Source organism: Pseudochaenichthys georgianus, chromosome 15, assembly GCF_902827115.2.
Source record: "Pseudochaenichthys georgianus chromosome 15, fPseGeo1.2, whole genome shotgun sequence".
In the NCBI taxonomy this organism is placed as follows: domain Eukaryota; kingdom Metazoa; phylum Chordata; class Actinopteri; order Perciformes; family Channichthyidae; genus Pseudochaenichthys; species Pseudochaenichthys georgianus.
In genome coordinates, this window is record NC_047517.1 from 26,132,953 (window position 1) to 26,155,137 (window position 22,185).

Here is a 22,185-nt window from a genome sequence, read left to right on the forward strand (position 1 = left end):
CATCCGCTTGAGACTAGGATTGCCCTCAGGAAGCTAAAGTAAACGTTGCGGTGTTAAGGGCTTTTAACAGGAAAACTTGGGCTTTGTCATCTCCCGCATTTGAACCACTTTAAAGGCTTTGCGCAGAAAATTGGTTTATCTCAGTCAATGAACAGCTACGATTACCAGGATTGAACTGATAAGAGAGTAATACCAAGCACAATTATGAAAATGGAGTCGAGTGGAGAGTTGACACAGAGTTTATATTCAAAGGTGACAGGGGTTTTTAGTCTCTCAGAAGCACCTATAACCCCCCACTGCCAACACACACTCAAAAGTCATGGATACAGACACAAACCTCATTTAACACGATTAGTTTCTTTGAGGATTTCACCGCAGCCTCTTATATCCGGGATGAAAGAGTTCACACTTCTGACAGAAAAAAAAGGAGTCTGCAAAAGCTAGTACGAAGCACTCGGCTTTTCACTTCAATATTCACCACATTATTAAGGAACACATTGCTTAGTGCTGTGTTGCTCTCAACACCATCTGTAGTGTGCTCCTCAAGTGGTAGCAATTTCCTTGTAGTCTCGTGTCTCTCATGCAGTGAATATTACAAGTGAAACTCGATTGCAGATCTCCGCTCGATGTTCTAGTGCATTTAGTTTCGCATAAACGTTTGCATTCTTCAGTGATTGCTCCCCGGCAGTTTCCGATGTGCGGAAATGCTCTGCCAGCTCAGTTTTTAACTCTCTCTCGCACTCTTTGGCTTTGAAGCCTGATGTAATTTCCAAGTATATGAAAAACGATTTGCCTAGATTTTCTCTTAAACTAGTACCTGTCCTCTGCTGTGACACACCATGTTGTTGTTTTACTGACATTAAGCCAGCTAAACATCCCTTGTACGGTTGCTCAATGATGAAAACCAATGTAATTGATACAACTAATTAAAAAACAATTTGATTATATAATAATAACATTGATTTGAACAATTTATGGCCAACTTAACAATGTGATATTATAGTCTTTTTAAATCCATAACCTCAACACTCTCACTGCACAGGCGTTTTTAAGAGGGTCTATCGGTGCGTGTTATAGCTGGGTAATATCAACCTAATAGGCTTACCTGTCAGCACAGTACGGGACACAGACCCTGTAAATCACATTTGTCTGCGACACCTGCTCGCCTCCCCGCGTATTTATGGGTTTTTTCTCCACCCTGTCCTCTTCTTTTTGGCCCGAGTCCAAAATCCACCCCCTCTTCCCACAGTATGTTTTTCAGTATGCTCCCTTCTTCTCATGGATTAAATGAACAAGCAGGTGTTAAGATGTATGAGGGGCCCCATTCCCTCCAAACGCCCCTCCTATTCAAATCATCCATGAACAGTTCAAAATATCAATAGTGTGTTTAAGATTTAGATTTGAGAAGACTTTTTTTTCTTCACTTTTTGTAAACTTTCATATTTTAAGTTCATGTGTATTTATTTCAGATATCACTTTTGAACACTTTAATTTGATCCTAACTTCATTAAACTCCTGCCATGTGGAAATCTACTTAGTGTGGCATACTATTACCCCGATTTGTGTTTTAAATCATGCACTGTACACATGGTGTAGACCAGGGGTGGGGAACCTTTTTCCTCTCAAGAGCCATTTCAATTTTTACAACATCCTCTGAGGGCCGTACAAATTATTGACCTCTGCTTAAAAATACTAAAATCACAGCCCATTCATTTGGCCTTTCTTTCATGCTTTGCAAAGAAAAAGCAACCTCTGAATCCAGACATTTTACTGAGATTACTGAGATTGATATTGAAAGTGGATGAGATTGTTGATGATGTTGGAAATTGTTGATGTTGTTAATGATGTCAGGAATTATGTCTTGAATGTTGTTGTATTATTGTTGTATTATTGTTGTATTGTTTGGACCCCAGGAAGAGTAGCTTTTATCAAGAGCAAAAGCTAATGGGGATCCTTAATAAACATAAATGGTTGTGGCATGACCACCAAAACAGAAAGATGTGGACACAAGATGTGTGCAAATGTATTTAGTTTCCTATCCATGTGAACATGATTTAAGTGTGGGGGGGGGGGGACCTAACCTAACCTAACCTAACCTAACCTAACCTAACCTAACCTAACCTAACCTAACCTAACCTAACCTAACCTAACCTAACCTAACCTAACCTAACCTAACCTAACCTAACCTAACCTAACCTCCTCTTGGGGGCATGCTCCCCCGGGAATATATATTTTTAAATGTTGAAGTTAAAGGCATCAATCTGGTGTGAGAGCAACATTAGGAGATCTATGGATACATCTCTCAACACCGAACTGTAAGCAGATTTTCTTTTTCTTTATAGATATTTTACAAATCACTCCCCTTTTAAACTGTATTCTTGTTTATTTAACAACTTTTTTTTACTGTCATATAGTATTTTATACCAGTTTTTCCTTTATTCTCTTGTTTTTTAATAACTATAATGATCATATAAAGATGTGCCTTTCCATCACTGGTTGTAGAAAAAGCTTCTTATATTCGTTAGCATAGCTAGCTAACCAGATGCTAATAACAGTCAAGTTATTGACTGTATGATCAGTATGACAGATGAACAGATCGCAGAACAGAACAGATCACCACTTTACAACTAAATGACACAGCCACGCAAAAGCTGCGGCATGTGTACGGCTCCTTATGGCTACTGCAATTTTTGGAAATGCTGGAGCGGCGTTCTGGTGCTCTCCGGCAGAACTGCACCCCTGTCAGACGAGACATATACCACGTGATGACATGTTAGGCTTGTGTTGTGTTCAAGGACCCTGACCTCGGCCAGGAAAAACAGGCACTTATTTTGCGGTCTAGATTTCTTTAATTTTTTGCGTGTGTTTATAAATTACCTCGAGGGCCGCATCAAATGGCCTCGCGGGCCGTATCCACCCCTGGTGTAGACAGACAAAGCTACACTGAAACAACTAACTATATCGTTTTTTTGTTTGTTGTTTCTTCCAGTATTACTGATTATTAAATCTCTTCTACTTCCCCATATATTTTTCATTGTATATGGATGTGTCCAACTGGCCAAAATGTCTTTAAATCTGACTAGAAATATCAAGCTATACTGTACCACTTGGAGAATGGCCTTGAGGGCAGCCTGAAGCAGAGGAAGCTTGTTTGCACCAGTGCTAAAGATTATTATTATTATTATTATTATTTCTTTCTAGAGGACTTTTTTCTCAGAACAATTTAAGTTAAAAACTAAAAATGTTAATCTCTGATTCTGTTTTCCATCAGAAGTAAGGTTAAGAAAATAATTAAAACCTTACTTTCCTTGTGTCTTTTGTGTTAGTGTGATTGTGCCTGCTGCTTTAAGAGAGTGCTGTATACTAGGCTGTTTGTAGCCTTTGTATCATAAGGAATTAAAAATAGCCACTTCTTAAATGCAAAAAATAAAGGATAAGAGATGCTAAGCCCAGAAGCACCTAACATAGTAATTTGTTTCCTCTATAGTTCTACTATGGATGTTCGCTAAATGTGTTTTATTTTATTAGCATTATTGACTCTTTGTCTTCTTGGGGTCAGGGCAGCAATGTGTGAGTACTTTTGTTTTATGATCCATTATGAAGATAAAGTGTATTTCTAAATATGACAATACATAAAAGAGTGTTGAAATGTAATAATGTAAATGTTTTTAGCCTAAATAGAGTCTACACCCACGCTTAAAAATATAATAGCATCTCCTACTGTACAGCCGAGCTGCTTTGGCACAGCAGGGGCTTTAAGCTAAACTCTAACATCAGCTTGCTAACATGTGACACAGTGATGGTGATAACGTTCTGATACTGACGTGGTTAACCATCTCAGTTAAGCTTGTTGGCATGCCAATCCAAACAACAATTTTATTTTATTATCGCCAAACACAAAGTAAGCCTCAAGTTGATATTGATTGTAATTCTAGGAAGGGTTAAGGTTGTTTTTATTTCTAGGAATTTTGTCATAAAGTATTTGACAAATTGAATTGTTGACCCGATGATGGCCCGAGCACGGCTAAACAAGTCTTGCAAAGGGGTGGGGGGGCGAAGGGGGAGGGATTAGTTTGACATTCAGGGTTGTGTAATATGCAGGCTAATATGGTATTTCATCACCGTTTTCGTAAAAAACTCACACCAATCGAATTGAAGTGCATGGCAGATGTCTACAGACACAGAGTGGCTTTGTGCTGGCAGGCTAATCCCGAAACCTGTGTATGTGTGTCGCGGGCCTATGCTGGATTTGTATCAGCCTGTAAAGGGTGCAGCGGAGCAGTGAGGAGAGACTAAGAGAGGTGTATTAAGGCAGTGAATCCAGCCGCTGTGTGTGTAATGGACTCAGGATGAGAGCTGACCAAGCGCCAGGGCTGCTGATAACCTTTAGGAAGGACATTGTTCCTGTGCAGTAGGGGGTGGGGTCGCGTTGGGGGGGGGGGAATATACAGGACTGCTGCAGTATACAGACAGGGCACTGTGATAGGTGGTGCAGTCGTTCATTGGTTCATTGGCTCGCCGGCAGGGTTAGGAGGTAGAGTAAATGGGGCAGTATAGCAAACTCCCTCTTGGCGTCCTGCATACATTTTTCAACACTTGGGTGTATTTCTCTGTGATCCATTTGTCCTCTGTCCAAACCAGGTTCTCCCTGGCACTCCATTAAAAGAAATGTAACAGCCTTTTTTCTTATGTCTTCCCTCCCCTCAGATCACCGCTTAAGGAGGGGTCAGAAGAGGACCGTGCTTGAGGAATACATGAAGGGCGGGGTGGGGGAGGGGGAGGCCACCTCAGCTGCAGTACAACCAAGGTCAAAGTTCACACACAGGTAAAAAGACGATTATTTATTTAAAATCCTAAGCTTGGTGATTTTGCACGCTCTCTGGTTTAGTCTTGGCTTTTTTTTTTTCACGATCCGGAGAAGACTTGGCACGCAAGGGCAAAGTGAGGGAGTAATGTGGCTGGATTTGATTGGATCCTCCTTGGCTGGCAGCCGGGGAGGAACTGGTAACTGAGCAGTCTGCAGCTGCTGTTTATGAGGGGCTGTGCAGGATACTGTTTGGCTCCATCTAAAAAACCCAGCCAGTCCCCGTTGAGAAGCCTGTGGCCAGTGTCAGTACTTGGAGAATAGAACAAAACCATGGGGCTGTAATTCAAGACATTTGTTTTTTCGATATTTTTTTTTTTTTACAATGGGAATATGTGGGACTGGAGAATAGAGCAAAAATGCATTGCAGCTTTCTTTGATTATTTTTGACTAATCTATAAGATGATTTAACAGACAGATCTGTACAAATGAGTTTCTCCTCCAAAGAATCATGCAAAGTCATTTTCTAACCCAGTCTCAGTCCTACATTAACTATAGGCTGCTTTCTCTCAGGCTTTACTTTTCTTTTTGTAGAGTTAGGTTGCATAAAATAGTAATGTAATTATTTTTTTAACTGAATATAAGCACTTTATTATCCCAATTGTTTAAATTGAAAGCTTTATTCTAGTTCCAATCCAAACGTCTATGCACTTGCAATTCACATTTTTCTCATGGCCCTGAACCAGAAAAGTTTGTCACTTTTTTAAAGTAGCTTCAGAGTGGTGTAGAAACTCTGCAGCTCCAGTTGTGCAGTTTTGCCTTTCCTCCTGGATTCTTTGCCACCATGGATTAAGGAGGATTGGGGGCTGGTTTGCAGGGCGGGTGTGGGCAGATCCAGGAAGCAAATAAATAAATAAAGTGCTGGTTAATCTTCCTTAGTGTGTGTGAACACTGAGCAATGGCACCGCCCGGGGAACATCTGCCTCGCACACAAACACATGCACACGTATGTGACGGACAGACAGACAAAGATACTGTACACACATGCACAACTAGCAGGGTTCAGCCAAAGCGATAAGCACACGGATGTCAGAGCACAGAAAGCGACAGGTTAAACACGCATACACACGCGCCGTCCATCGGCAATGTGACAAGTAATGCACAGTGAAATAAAGAGAGAACGCTACCTGCCGACAGAACAGAGCTGCAGAATGTGACAGCGCACAACTGTAGACACATGAAAGTATGGGAAGACAAGATTTGCTGCGTTTCTCTGCTGCTGTCTCACTGTATTCAGCTCGCCTGGAATCCATGGACTCTGTTTTATCGGTTTGTTTTTTTCTCCTTCTCTCGCTTAAGAGTTGATCAAACAACTGTGCAATTGAGGCAGAATTTGGCTAGACAGCCAGCCAGGATGAGTAATGCAGAGCTGCTCTGGATTAATCCGTTTAGAAAGCCTATCATCGTTGCAAACATGTTACAGACTGTTGCAGTTTACAGAGGAGTATTTTTCCCTGCAGCTTTAATTGGATGCATTTTTAATGTTCGCACCACATAGTGTGACCACTGTTGACACTGAACACTGTGGCTGTTGTGAGGCAATGGAGTTCAGAGTGAGTAGAGAGGAAGGGTTGTGTGTGAGTACTCGTGTGTGTGTGTGTGTGTGTGTGTGTGTGTGTGTGTGTGTGTGTGTGTGTGTGTGTGTGTGTGTGTGTGTGTGTGTGTGTGTGTGTGTGTGTGTGTGTGTGTGTGTGTGTGTGTGTGTGTGTGTGTGTGTGTGTGTGTGGTGTGTGTGTGTGTGTGTGTGTGTGTGTGTGTGTGTGTGTGTGTGTGTGTGTGTGTGTGTGTGTGTGTGTGTGTGTGTGTGTGTCTGAGGGTGTAATAGTTGGGTGGATTCCTTCAGTGTGTCGTGTCCACACTGAAGGTGAAATTTATAGTCCTGTGTTAAAGGGTTACGACTTGGTTATAGAGTCTAGCTGTTGCACCTCCTCAGATTTGTAACTACACTTTTGGGTACTAATCAGTAACAAGAGCCCTCCAAATGTCGCTCTGTATAAAAAGGGAATAAAATACTTAAAAAAGCTTTCACTGCAGGGAATATTATTAATTTGCAACCTTGCATTAGGAGACCTGACCATGCTAAAAAATATGTCTAGTGCTGTAGGGGTGCAATCAATTAGTGAAATCCGATGCCAAACTACATTTTAAAAACAACGTAGGTTTAAACAGCTGGACATTTTTACACCCAAAAACTAAAAAATATGTTCTCCGGAGTAGATACATTGTAAATTACCAGCCGTGTTAAAATACTGAGGACCACTAAGATTAAGACAACCACACCATGGTGCCTCTAATCAACTCTCTTGCCACTCATATTGAATTTAGCAGTTCAATTCCATGTCATTTGCTAATGTAAAAAGCATTACAAATGAGTGAGAGAGTGGACGTAGTCTGAGTTTGAGGCTCTTTTGGTGTGTTGTCTGCACCTTGTGCCACATGGATAGATAGACCTAGATAGACCCGTGGATGTGACTCACTCCAAGGGAATTATCATCCCATTCCCAGTCTTCTTTTTTTTTTTTTAATTCTTGACTGTTTTCCCCCTCAATTTTGTGGCCTCTTCCTTTTTTCATTGTTCATCTTTTCAATCTCTTTTCTTCTCCTGATTTGAGTTTCTCTGAGGTAAACTTGTCCATGTGACGGAAAGAGGGCAGTAGACTTTCTGTGACTGTCTTTCTGTGTAACTCGACATACCGTATGTTGGGTGAGACATAAAAGCAAGATAGAATAAGAGACAACATGCGTCTAATCAAGACTCTTATTCTCTTAGAAGTCTCACCTTCGGGTGCTTCAGCTTAGGAGACTCTGATGTAATTCAAAAGACAGGAAGGTGTATTTTTATCCTTGCTACTGATATTCATTGTGGTTATCCTCTTATATCTTCTTCACATGCACAAGCTGGCCTTTTTTGGATTGTGAGCTGCAAGAGGCATTTCACAAACAAGCAGAGGTATAAAGTGGTGAGTGTGGGAGGATGAGAGAGAACATTGTCTTCTCTTTTCCAGCTCAGGGACAGAGCAGAACAGGTTGTGTGAGGATACTTGCTATCCTTAACAACATCTAACACAGCCTCAGGGCCACATCTACTTCTCTGATGCAGCTGACTGTTGCGTTGGTAAGAGGAGCGCGAATATTTGCAACACATTCCGCAGCGTCAGATGGCATTCCTGCTACACTATAATTACCAGCGTAACACTTTTACTCCGACATGTTTAAACATAATTAATGCAATAACTTAGATTTATGTCTTATTTAAAGGTTTTTTTTCATAGATTTAGACACTTTTTTTTCTTTGACACAATAATGACTCTTAAATCTATTTAGTAATATACTCACTTTTAATTAGTGTGCAACAAAGTAGATCAGGACACATCCAGACAAGTTACCCTGACTTAGTTTTCTTGTTTTTTCCCTTTGTGTCATTGTATACAACTTTGGTCTTTTATTGTGCTATATGGCAACAGTATGTCCTATAATAGAAGGTTCAAATATGTAAGAAAGTCAAGTTTCTGCTGGTATCTAATGGCGCGTTTCCACTGCAGGCCTCGCTTGGTTTGGTTAGGCCTTATTAGGCCCGGCTCACTTTAATGCTGCGCTTCCATTACAGTTTAGGAACTGGGGTAGTTACTATGGTAACGCAGTGTAGGCGGAGCCGTGACGTCATCTTCAATGAGCGCCCCAGAAAAACAAGACAGCCGTTAGCTCGTATAGGCCGTTGTTGTGAGTGTGGACGGTCGGAGCATATATAACGTTCGCTTAGCCAAGCTCCATTTAGAAAACACGCATTTTAAAAGGGTTTTTCGCCTGCCGTCTGTCTGCAGACTTGTCAAAGCATTAATTCATGGTTTTTACTAACCGGTATCAGGATGTTGTTTCTTCGGCATCATTTTGAAACATGTATTACAATTAAATCACGGTCAAAGATGTTCATCTTGTTGTAGCCCCCTTGCCAGCGATTCTCTCTCTAGTTTAGCATGCTCAGCCCGACTCAGCCTGGTTGTTCCTGGCCCTAGAACCACGATTTTATGGGGCCAGAAAAACTGTGAATTAGGACCCGCTAGCCGGTACTAGGCCAAGTGGAAACGCAACCAAAAACGAGCCCCGCACGGCTCAGCACGCTTTAAGCGAGCTACCCGCTGCAGTGGAAACGCACCATAAGTGAGATGTGGCAAGAAACAGGAGCGGCTGGTTGATCCTAGAGGTTGTAAACAAACCCCCAGGCTGACCTAACTTTTGAAAGTGAGAACAGAGGCTAAGAGGTAAAGGCTAAATCATTACCTGAGCTGTCTGGTTCAACTTTGTCTGCAGTGACAGATTATTACTAATATTTCTGTTTCACTGCCCCGCCTGACTTAGTGATTTCATCATGTTCCCACATCTCAGCAATCACTTAGGGCTATCATAACCAATAGAAATGTTGGCCAAGCCTATAACACCCAAGTTGCAATAAACCTGAATTTCCCTGTAATTATCTCCCAATGTTGAAGTAATCTGAAATGACATCAGTAGGCCGCCATCTTTTTTGCACCACTCGGTCCATAATGTTATCCATCACTGGGTCTCTCTGTCTGCCGTCGTCAATTACCCAGAGGAAAACAACATTAGAGGCCTGAATGGGACACGGAGCCGTGGCAGGCCTGACATGGCTGTGTTATATGATTACACAACCTGTTGGCTGTCCGCCTGTCAAGTGTCTCCCGGCCCTGATGAATGGCTGTAATATGCCACGCATCACAACACAGCACGCCACACACTCATTAATGGCTTCTCATAATGCCGGCGACGTTCCTCCAATGCCGCGGCAGCATTCACGGAGAGAGGCAGATAGAGAGAGAGAGAGAGCGAGAGAGAGAGGTGGTAGTTGTAGTAGAGTGAGTGTGAGAAATGGCGTTTATGAATACTCCAACCTTGTTTCCGTGTTGCCATTCAAGCCGGTAAACAAAAGAAACATGGTGTCCTCATTTGAATAATTTCACAAATGGTGTGGCAAGACGCCAGCATCGCACTCACACGTAACTCCTGGTGAATGAATGGAGGATGACAGGAATGGGATGAGAACACAAAGCAAAGGGAGATGTAAGAATGATTATCTTTAAAAGTGTGCCACATATGTTTCTCAATTAGATACATACTCGTCCATCTGTGTCCTATTTGCATAGATTATCAGACATGTGTGCAATGCGGCATGCGTGGCAGTGTGTGGGAACATTACAATAGGGATGTTTGAAGAAAGTAGATTGAATCGGTAGTCTGTCGGATGCCATCTGAAGCTTAGCTGATTGCTCTTTCTCTCAGTGAAGAAGGAGACACGCTGCCAGAGATCCTCCAAGCTACTTGACTCTCAGCTATAACAAACAGATTTGATTCACATAGTGACACTGCTCTCTTCAAACCGAACGGGAGAACATAGTTTTGAAAGAGCTGTTTTCTAAGGAGTCTGTGGGGGAGACACTGTGTAAATGTGGCTTTCTGGCAACAAAGTAAAGTCGTTTTTCACAAACAGGCCACAGAGAGGTTATCTAACACCTACATGACCCTAAGCCACATAAGTTGGTGGTATTTATGGCTCTTTCAGACTTTTAGTGTGTAACGCCTACTGGGACGTATCAGCCACTTTCAAGAGCCCCATTCTTCCCTTCAAGTTGACTCGACTGCTCAATATACCTCAGCTTTGTTTGGTCATATACTTACGTTGTCTCGCATAATATTTGAGTCACAGATGTTAGGATATAATATAGGATATTCCACCTTGCTCAGATGTGTTGTGCACCTGTAGTGTGTGTGTGTACGAGAGGAAGATAGTCTGTTTTGTATATGATCTGTGTGTGAGTGTATGTGTTCCTTCTCACAGCTTGAGTTTCTCAGTTTGAAATGCAACACCTGCAGACTTGTAAACTGCAGCCCCGAGCTCCTCTCCCATTCAGAAGGGACCATTGAAACAAAGCAATTAAAGTAGCTCCCCACACGAAGCAAAGATGTGTGCGGGTGATTTTACCATAGAATCTTTAAATTGAACGCCAAAAAGATTTGCTGCTGGAATGGGGAGCATTAGTTGATTTGTCATATTCATCGTCTGTTTAAACATGGAGGTCAGAGGTCACTGACAACCTGTTGACACGGGGCAGATTTATGCAACATGCACACACACACACATGAAAAGACACAGCCCAGCTTTTGGCACAGCGAGTTGTAGCAGTGGTTTCTCGTTGCTGCTGATCTTTCGGTCCTTCCAGCTCCAGATACCAGAGCCTGAGTTATTCTCCGCTCCGCTCCCTGACCCTCCTAATTGAGAACGGCTGTAGGCTGAGAAGGAGAGAGCTAAAAGACAGACGGCGAGAGGGAGAGCAAATTCTTGTGTGGAAGAAAGAAAGAACAACTAAATGAAAGGGGCATAGGGCTGAACCGGTGTAGGCCAATGCTGATCAAGTGCAGGGTGGCTGTGGGCTCAACAGTTGGCCTTAAATAAAAGCTGAACCTCCTCCTCTCTGGACACACGCCAAGCACCTAAATGGAGTTGTAGCTTTTCAATGCAGTATTTGATAGCTGTAAGAAATCAAATATGAGGGAAACACTGTTCAGAGTTGAGAGCATTGCTTAAAGGAAAATCAAACCAGAGGCTCGGGAAGAGGAGTGGTAAGCTCTCTGACAGCTGCATGCATGTTGTAGTGGGTGACGGTGTGTCCGTCTGTCAGAGCAGATATTTCTGTCTGTTTAGTGCTGCCTTACTGGCTGCCAGAGACACTCCTCATGTCATCGCTGGGTGCCTGCTGTCACTGGCTAAAAAGGAGAGAGGGAGCGGAGTGTGTGTTTGCGTGTGTGTGTCAGAGAGAGAGAGTGACAGAGAGAAACTCGAGCAGCTGTCTTGAAAGCTCCTCTCCTGTCAGTACATCTCAAATCCGCCTTCCCCTGATGTCTCCCTGGTAAGACAGTGTTTCAGTCAGTTGTTTGGGCAGAGCGAAAGTCACCTTTCCACTGTCAACAAAACACAACTTTGGAAACGATCTTGTGTGGCACAGCTTATCTTTTACTTTCGTAGCACATAGATACTCATACAGCTGCCGGCATAGTTCAACCTAACTTTCAAACTTTTGTTGAAGGTCTTTTAACATTTGAAATCAGCTTTTTATCAGGAAAAGGCCTGCCTGCTGCAAGTGCACACACAAATGATCTGATCATTGAATGTACCTCCTGATACAGGTTAATATACTTCAATCCACGGTACCTTACAGTATAACTCATTTTCAGTGTATACAGTAATCTCTGGAACTAGTTGAGATCTATTTAATCTCAAATAAAACTTGTAACATGAGTTCAAGGATTGCTGTGGTAGCGAATATCTGTGACGATCTGCTCAAAGTCCGAATAAGCACACATAAATGGTTTTTAAATGACCACTAAAAGATATTTAGTTTACCAGTTGAAGGTTCGTATTTCCTTAACCCTATTGCGATCTGCTGTAAAGACCCTTTCAGTGGAGTTGATGACAAAGTACCAGAATGTAGACGTAGCACACACAGTGTTAGCCGACTTTATCATTTCTGAAAACTTGCAGAAGCTGTAATGAAAAGATATGCTAGTCAGACAGTTTTGTGTAGGAGGTACAATTTACATGAAATATTAAATAAAAATAGCAGGCTGTTTTTACATATCCTGGGTCAACTGAATGTGAGTGTGGGTGGCAAAGTGAGACGGAGCTGACATTCACTGTGTGCAGCATTTTCTATCTCCAAGTAGTTCTAAGAAATACCCTGGCTAGTCAGTTCAGTGTATATTAAAGATATTTGATGTTGTACAATACAAGATGTGACCAAAATAACAAATACCAATGACAACTGTTTGCCCTCTTACTTTTCTCTTAATACGAGTCATGGCTTCTATCGTTTAACACACTAAAGGGAAATAATTGATATGAAGCACATGGATGATCTCAGTGCCTGCAGTTTTATTACTGGAACAATAGACCAATCTGCTGAAAACATCATGTATTCCTCACACACCATGGGTTTCTGTTTCTTACTAATATGCTGTATTTTTGCCCTAAGTGCTGGCCATCGACTGTTTGATTGCAATCATCTGTTGTTGGAGGGCTGTCGTTTGATTACTAACACGTGTTTTTCGCCAACCAAGATGGTGTGGAGTGAGGTAATGGAATACTAAGAAAATGTAAAATCCTTAGTGAGGTACAGGGCTGAACAATGTGGTTATAATGAAGGATGAGGGTTTGGACCCACAATGGGAATTATGCCCAAAACTGTGACGTTTTTTCACTCTCCAGGTTTATTCTCAGTTTTTCCTGCTTGTCATGCGGCTTAGTAGAACTGGGGAATTGCCAAAGGTTGGAATTTGTGCAACCTTGAAAGGTACAAGTGGTTATTTAAAATACATGGATAAGTAGCAAGGTGTCACAGTTAAAGTATCACTTCTGACTCAAAGTTTCTCACATATCTCAACTTCTCTTGACCTTTCTTGAACTGTTTGTTGGATCTCTCAACAAGATCCTTGTATGACTTAATGAATCTAGGAAGCAGGGTCACCTAATTCCTCAAATGTTATACCCAGGCTGGAAAATCCCAGATTTGAGCAGTGGTATACTATGGGCTTTCAAATTGACGTTGCCTATAATTTTGCGGCAGCCTCGACAACACAAGTCCAACTTTAGATTGTGTTAGCTTCCTCTGGCTCCTCCGGTGCCCTGACAGCCCTGTAACCACACACCGGTGTTTATGTTCTTTCGGTTAACACGGTTATCTCTGTACGTAACCTGAGCCCTCAACCTACATGGGCACTTGGCATACGTGTGTGCGGTAGCGTGTGTGTGTGTGTGTGATCTTGCAGCTGCAGGACCCGTCTCTTTTCGCCGCGTTTCTCTCCAGAAAGAGCTGCAGGGACTTGCCAGTATTTTCATTCCCTCTGGAGGCATTTCCGCACACTAACAAAGCCTGGCCTGCGTGATGAAACGGAGAGGAAGCAGCTTTTGTGAAGGGAGCAGGCGATTTCGGTTTGTGTTTGAGTGTGTGTGCACTGCTAACCCTGGATAACAGTTAGGTGCACATGCACATTTACTTTTGAGCTTGCAATTCAGGTTGCTCCAGGCTGTTGTTTGCAGACGAGCCTACTGTAGCACGAGAACAAGCCTACTCTGTAACCCGTTCAAAAGACAACATTGACTCTTGTTTGCCTCTAATTAACTGACATAATACCTAGCTTGTTTGATTTGTTAGTGTTTTTTACAGGGCTTGTTAACCACTGGCCTTTCACAAGCTTCACTTCCTCTGTAGCAATTTGCCTGTAGTAGTCCACTGTCCAGGTCACAACCTCTCCAGGGTGTCTGGTTCATGGAAGGGACTGAAACAATCATAAGAAAAACTTTCTTTCCCAAATATCTGTTTCACATCTTAACCAAATTACAATACTGAAGTCTACAATACATGAACTGATTTGAATATGCCACTCTCATGTCATAATGCTTTTTTTTGGGCTCACAGTATTCATTCTTCTCTTGCTGCCGGATACAATCTGTTAAGTTGCTGGTTTCCAGAAATAACTCCTAGGTTCTGGCAAGAGCTGAGGTCGAGGCTCACACGCAACATTTTTGCCGTCTCACTTGAGGTCATGAAAGAGCTACCGAAAAATCACAAATGTTTTTCTTTTTCAACTTAAATTGGAGCAAAAGAAACTGCAGGGTCTGAAAACCACAGTGTTGCTAAAGCTGAGACTTTCTTTGGGGTTGTGTACAGAGTCAGCGTCCTGTGGGTTGTTAGCCAGGGCCCTGTGACACACGCTCATGCCCATAAACAGGGATTTGGCTCTCTGGAGAAAATAACCTTGATAATTACTGGGTGCATATGGACCTGCCCATAGCGGGAGGGGGAGGAGGAGGAGGGGGGGGGGGGGAGAGGAGGAGGAGGAGGGGGGGGGGGGGGAGAGGAGGAGGAGGAGGAGGAGGCGACGACGACGACAGGGGTTGACTGAGAAGGAGAAAGAGAGGCAGAGAGCCACATCCGCTGGTGCATTCCTCCATGCTGTGTCATACTGGTGCCGAGTTTCCCCTCAGTTTGCACGGAGATCTCCACCAGGCGGAGGGTGCAAAGTTCTCCCGACGTATCGCTCGGGGGCTGTGTACACTGACATTTTAAAGTTTAACAAGGCAACAAGCCACACATTCATCGACTCCCCACGGTAACAAAGAAACAACCCCAAATGTTTCAAGAGTAAACATAAGAGCGACTGCCAGACAATGGCCAACAATTGGAGACATATGGAGGTGGAGTGACCTAACTGTTGATGCGCTCACAGATTCAAACTTGACTCTCCCACTCTTTTCTCTGCCTGCATCAAGTGGCTGCTGGAGTCTGGGCTGAATTGGCATCATTACAGCAGTCGGAGCTGAATGTCTGCGGTTGGCTCGCCGCCCGTCTGCTCGCCTGTCATTCAGCCGGTTAAAGAGGCCTTGTTGAACCGCTGCACTGTGCCCGGCTACTACGGGGCCATTCATGCCTGTAACGGCAGAAACAGCCAAGTGCTGTCATCAGTTAGCTAGCACATACCAATTCACTACTGGAGATGACAAAGGCATTTTGCTTGGTTAACACAATCCCCCCTGAGCAACCTCTTAACCCGTTCTTTTGAAAGTGTGCATTTCAGAGAAGGAGAAGCTCTCGAACAGAGTCTTTAGACAAACACAGCGTTCAAGTCTGGAAATGTTCCGTCTCTGTTACATGAACGCCGCCAACGTCGGGTGTAAAGTGAAATAGACGGAGCCGTTCCCCAAGGAATCACACAAACAACAAAACGGATCCTTTGTTGCGCCTCCAATGCTGGAAATCTCAAACAGATACACAGTTTGTCACTCCGAGGGAGAGTTGTTCTTCCCTTTGCTTGTCAGCCGCTCTGTGTGCCGTTGGCTAATGGCAGCTCCTCCTGTCACAGATGACCTGTGCCTTATTGAAACATTCTCCGTCCTTTTTTCAGTCCCAGTGTGACACACAGAATGAGGACATGCATGAGAGCCATGACTTCACCCTGCGCTCTCACTCTTCCCCTCCACTTTTCCGCTTCCCCTTTGTCATCCCCTACTCCTCCTCTTTCTCTTCTTCTCCCTTCCCTCTCTTGTACGTTTTGCCCCCCCCCCCTTCCCTTGCTCTGTGTCTGCAGCCCTAACATCTTCCTGCTATGATTAGTAATAGTGTTTTTTCCCTAGCCAGTGTAATGTCTCGAGCCTCCTGTGTCCTTGGAACGCAGCCTAATAAGCTCAGACACACACTGCCGTCTCTGCGCTCCACGGGCCTATTCTCCAGTGTCACCCAGCACACACTGAGGTAAACAAAGACTGCCACACACACGTACACACACACACTACCCTATAGTGCTAATAGACCAGCATACCAGCCCAATGAGCACGGCGTCGACGCTAGCTTGCTAACGTTGACCTTCCGTGTGCCAATCACAACAAATCTGCTCCTTGATTTGAATATAGGGAGGAGAGCAGTGTAAATTGAAAGCAGAAATCCCCCTGGTGTGAGACAAGATGAGCCTCTGAATAAATTATTCAGATGGCAGCCTCTTTCCTGCATGATTCTCGCCTTCTGCTACGTTTAATGGCATCTGTGATGATGCCCATTGGAGATTAATCCAGATGTAAGACGTTTGTGTGTGTGTGTGTGCATGTGTGCTTACATGCGTATGTGTGTTTCTGTGTGTGTGGCCTGCTAACCCTTCTTCTCATGCATCCCGTTGTGTCGTATGATGGGGAAACAAAGCCTCAACAGGGGAATGTATGTCTTCTCTGGAGAGGGCTGTAAATAAACAACTAGTGAATCAATGCCTCCATTTGTTTTTCTCTGATAACTCTGCCTGTGTCGTGAGACGGTGTGACAGAGATTTGCACGCCGGGGGTAGCTCTCAGCAGACGTATTTCCTCTCCGTGAGAGTGAGAAAACACACCACACCGGCCTCATGTTTCATTACCAGGCATCAGTAAATTATGTGTGCTTCTTTATTTCATTCACTGCAGCTCATTTAGCACCATGATGTAGCGTTTGTATGAGTGGGAAATAATACCTACATTAGTTATTGTGCGTAAGAGCTACTCAGTCAACTAAAGACACAGCGGCATATAAAGTACCAGGTGCAATTGAATAGGAAAACCCACAGCAGGTCCTGTCGGTGAATGTGTTTCAGTATATGTGAGTGGCATTGATTGACTGCTAAAAGACGACCTTCCCCGACACAAGCGCTTACAAAGGACTGAATGTGAAATATTCTGTGTTTGTGAATTCACTGTTTGCAAAAGCATGTCTGCGTTGTAATAAAAGGGTTATTTTTGTAAGCCATTTTTGATATTTAGGACAATAAATTCCTAAAATGCTTTTAAAGGCTGTGCTCTAAATCACAATAAACCATATTCCTTTTGCTTCTGGCGCTGCATGTATTATTTTTAGTTGGCTGGCTTTCATCATATCTTTCTCTGACCCTTCCGCCTCAACCTCAAAACAGTGAAGGCGAATGTATGTTGTTGAAAAATTGACATGTAACACATTCAACCGGAACATATTTTTTCCAGTAAAAGTGTTTTTGTTACTCTGTATAAAAAAATGTTTTAGTTTTTTTGTGAACACAACACACAATTTCTCTATTTTTCTTTTATGGCTAAGTGCCACTATAGAGCGTTTTTTAGGGAGGAGTGAACTGGCCCTTTAAACTGGAGGAATAAACAGTTATTTCCCCTAATTGCTCTTCTGTGGTCCGCAGTAACAACAATGAGCGGAGCGAAGGTCCCAGAAAACATACGGGGAGTTACTTGTATTAGCCACGGTTCGATGACTAATGGGAAGGGTGAATAATGGTGTGAGCAGACTGACCCCGCTTCTTTTGGAATAAAGGTAACCTCCCAGTGTGTAAACCTTGATTAGGAGCAATCACTCAGCTAATGCTGCTGTTGGTAATGCCCACATGACTACACAGAAGAGCCTCTAATGAGCGCTGGTATACCACGGTTTCTTTGTGCTCAAGTACCCTTCTCTGTATCCCATATCCAAGTGTGAAATTACAATATCAGATCATATTTAGTTTAATTAAACTCATATGACTAATTTAATTTGACTCAAATATGGGGGGAAATGAATAAATCATGGAGGCGTATTTAGCTTGCTCGCGCTGGTGTTAACAGTAATTAAATGTGGGGCAATCTGTAGCCGGCGAAGATAGCTCATGTCCGCCTACTGTACGAGTACACATGTGGAATACATTTAAGCCAGACGGTTTTGGGAAGCACTCTATCAGAATATGAAATGATGTGGGAGTTTCAAACACAGAAATAAGTGCGGTAAAGATGCAGTCCTGTAAAGTAAGCGAGTGCATTAATAGAAGGCGAATGGTCGTCCCATTAGGAGATCTGAACATCAGAGCTCGAGAAGAGCCAGTTGCAGGGAAGAAATATTCCTCCATGATTAGAGCCTAGAGAGTTCAAAGACAGCTGCTTCTGCTACTCGATGGGCGCAAAACACTCACGAGGAAGACGAGCAATCAACGTGTATTTGTCATTGAAGTATTTCATGTTTCATATTTGGCGGGGATTAGAGATGCACATTGTCTCCAGCTCTGTCAGTCCTTGTTATGTGCTTCCAGTCTGTCAGATGCACGACAGGGTGCTTTATTACATCTCGATAAATGATGCCACCGAAGTCTTGTTTTCCTATCACAAAAAAGCAGATTGTGTTTTGTCACACTCGCTGATGTGCGTCGCATTCTGTTTTGTTTCATTTTAGACTCGCTCTGTGATTGATGAGGATTAAGGAACGGATTTTGCCCATTAGGAAACACAGAAACGTCCTCATCCACACTGGTAAGGATCCTGATTTATCACCTATGTGTTCATCCGAGCAATCGGCTCGTACGGTGGAACAGATATGCGTCAGTGTGGTTTTGCAAACAAGAAGATGTGACTTCAGTTTGAATTTCATCTTCGGTTGTGTCATGCTAGCTATGAAGCACAAAGACATTTTGTACTAGAACAAAACATGGGTGATCATGCAACACCAAAGGCATTTGATATATTTTGAGTCAGAGGAGCAAAAGAAAAAACAGATCTTTCAAACTAAAATCGCCTGTGGAGAAAAATGTTTGCTCCTTCTATTTCCCAACAATCCTGAAATTGATAATAAAAAGACTCTTATTCTCCAAAACACTTCCAGAGGCCACATACACATCAGAACATACATCGCCACGAGAGGTTTACTGCCATTTTTGAATGAAAGCATATGTTACGCGTTGATTTATGTGATCAAGATTTTGTGGTTGATGATGTTTCTTCTCGCATGGCAGACAGCTGGTGCTTGTCAGGTAACAGGCCAGTAGCCCAAACCAAAAAATGCCCATTGGATGGATGTTTACACCACCACATTAGCGCATGTATGCCACAAAGGTGATACATTTCTGGCTCTTCTTCAAGTTGCCCCTAGGGTGTGAAACCTGAACAGCGGTGTTAACAGTGTTGAACCAATGGTGAGTTACCATGTATGGCTATTGATCTCCCTATATCAGTATCAGTCTGTGAGAGGATGACATCTGGTAATCCCCATATCCCCATCCTCCTGTCATCTGCTTTCTTCTGCATAAGCTGCAGGAGTCCCATTTGATGTGAACACATGCATGAATACTGTGTTCAATTAGCCTTTGAACAGCATGAACATCATGTGTTCAGATATCCCTTAGACCGCATGAATATTAAGTGTTCATTTAAACCTTGCCTTCGAAGACACACTCATCAATCGTCATCACGGTGTCAAATAACCTTTGACTGACGTGATGGATGATGTACTTGAGATAAATGAGGATGTGAGGAAACATTAGACGAAAGGATGTCACATTATGGCCCCAACATGTTTTAGTATAAGGAGACTGCGTCCCTCTGCTTTTGTTTAGGAGGCTGCGCAAAATGTCGACGGCGTAGTTTGTGTACATGCAAAACGGCATCAAAGCGCTGGAAGGTGAATACTTTTTGGTGGCATCTGCACATTCTGCAATATGCTAATGAGCAAAGCTGCAAAAGCCAGATTGCCAGGAGAGAGAAGAGGAGATGGAGAGAGAGAAAAGAGGGAGGGAGCGGAGTGGAAAAGAGAGAAACAGACGGAGGCTGGTGTAAATTATGGATGCAACCTGCGATTTCCAAGAGGAAAAGAAAGGCAGAGAGAAACCTCAAGTCATGCATATCAGATTACACATTTACCACATTTTCTTATCATGGTCCGTGAGCAAACTCGTATACAATCTGGCCTGTGCGTGTGTGTGTGTGCGTGTGTGAGAAAGAGAGAGGGAACACATTCATCCATGTCGAGTTGTGTGGAGCTGTGTTGTGCTGTCGAGCGTTCTCTGAACTTGATATGACGTGTGTGTCGAAAGCTGTGTTAACTTTCATTGCACTTTGTGTTGCGCTGCTTTGTGTTATGTCTCAGTGTGTGCCTCCAGTCACATGGTCCCAGATAGTTCACACATTAATTCGGCATTAAGCACGCACTTGGACGCAAGCTGTTTTGATGACTTTACGTAGAGCAAATCACACTGTGGGCATTGATATATTGTTGAGCTTTACTAATGATACATGAACTGCCGAGCGACCCGTTTTGTTTTCCTAAAGATACTTGTCTCTTGTAATATATTTTTGCTTGCTTGAGCATTTCTAACTTAAGTAAAAGTGAGCGTTCGTGTCCCACTACCACATCCCACCCTCGTGTGCCAGTCCCCTAACAGCCTCTGTGAATAATGGATCCATTCTTGAGTCTAGTCTGTGACGGGGGCCTGTGCAGTGGTGTGGTTTCCCCACCAGAGGTAGAGGTGGAGGAGACGGGGGGGGGCTGTCGGTCTGTAAATAGCTCTGCCTGAGTCGGGAGCACCTTAGGTGGGCCTCTGTGCCAACCTCACCTTCCTTTAACTTAACGACAAAAGCACAATTCTGCTCTAAAACCCTGGCATATATTAAGCACCTATTTTCAGGTTAAAGGAAACATGGCTTTCCTGTACCTGTCTCCATTCAGCTGTGAGTGATCCTCGTTTTCTAAGAATTGGACGGGAGCCACATCGTACTTAAAGCGAGAAGTGGCTGAGCCGGGGACAGAAACTATAAAGCTGCCCTGAATTTTGCCTCCATGTAAATGTGTGTTAATGTTCAAAGTAGGTCATTTATTTGGAGCAGGGACAGCCGTAGTGTGCTGCTCCGGAGCAATGTCAGAACGGGAAATCATTTCATAAGCAGACATATTGCTGGATTTGGGGATTTAAATGTACCAATATTTTGTTTATGTGCCAAGCCCTCACCCTGATGTATCACAGGGGGAAAGGAGGGGTGTTAAAGGTGAAAATGGCTGTGGTCAATCTAGACACGGCATCAGTAAACACAACCAGAGATAGCAGCCTAAAAATCAGACTAAATCAGATTACCAAACACAGAGCTAAGAGGATTATTTCTGATCTCTCTTTTTCCCTCCATCAGACGGACATTAAATCTGCAATCTATAAAATCCCTTCAAATGATTTACTATTTTACTTTGCGGACCTGTGAACCTCTTTCTGCTCTCACTGACCTCTGCCCTTTTGTTCTGCCTCGAGGCATCTAGAAATTTCTTTACTAAACAGGGTATCGTATCGGTCTTTACAAATATCTTCATGAGGCACAACACGAAACTGACCTCAGATCAGATGCTGCACTGCTGCCTGTTAAGCCCCATAATGTTATAATAACCCGGCACACTTGCTGTCAGGAATATAGCTGTGTTGAGAGACGCCTGTGGCTCTGTGGCTGTCACTTCGACAAGCAGAGCAGCGTTCACTGGCGCAGACCTAATTAATAGAAAACATGATATATGGAAGGGAATAATTACACCTTGTCCCCGGCTTTCAGAGATCAAAAATGTTGCTGCATTTCTTAGAATTAATCTCAGGGATGATTGTTGCTGAACAGTGAATCAGTTGCAGTACATTATGTGCTCAGGGAACAAAAATACCGTAGATTAATTTGGTTAATATTTCATAAAGCTTACAAAGGCTGAGGGCATTTGAGGCTTTTCAGATTATTTGTTCTCAGCCAATATTACACACCACGGTTGAGCTGCTGCGCCACTGTGCTGCAAAGTCTACAGCTCTCCAGCACAATACCAAGAGAAGCCACTTGCCGTTAAAAGTGTTTGTCTGCGATAGGGTTGTTTGTGAAATGGGAGCTGTCCAGATGTACTGCTCCTTTTTCCTGTTGCTGTGATGCCGTTCAAAGAACCGCAGCCTGTGCTGATAACTGCTACAAGACTTGTATTAATATCCTCACTGGTGCTCTT

The 22,185-nt window shown here is 43.2% G+C and overlaps 1 protein-coding gene across 2 annotated transcripts in view; it reads left to right on the forward strand.

Annotated features, from left to right (window-relative positions):
- Positions 1-22,185, forward strand: part of zmiz1a (zinc finger, MIZ-type containing 1a) — a 125,870-nt gene that overhangs the window by 46,689 nt on the left and 56,996 nt on the right. For both annotated transcript variants that reach the window (XM_034100637.1, XM_034100638.1), the window contains exons 2-3: positions 4,708-4,825; positions 18,631-18,707. The gene's annotated coding sequence lies outside the window, so the exon portion shown is untranslated. The remainder of the gene's footprint in view (positions 1-4,707; positions 4,826-18,630; positions 18,708-22,185) is intronic.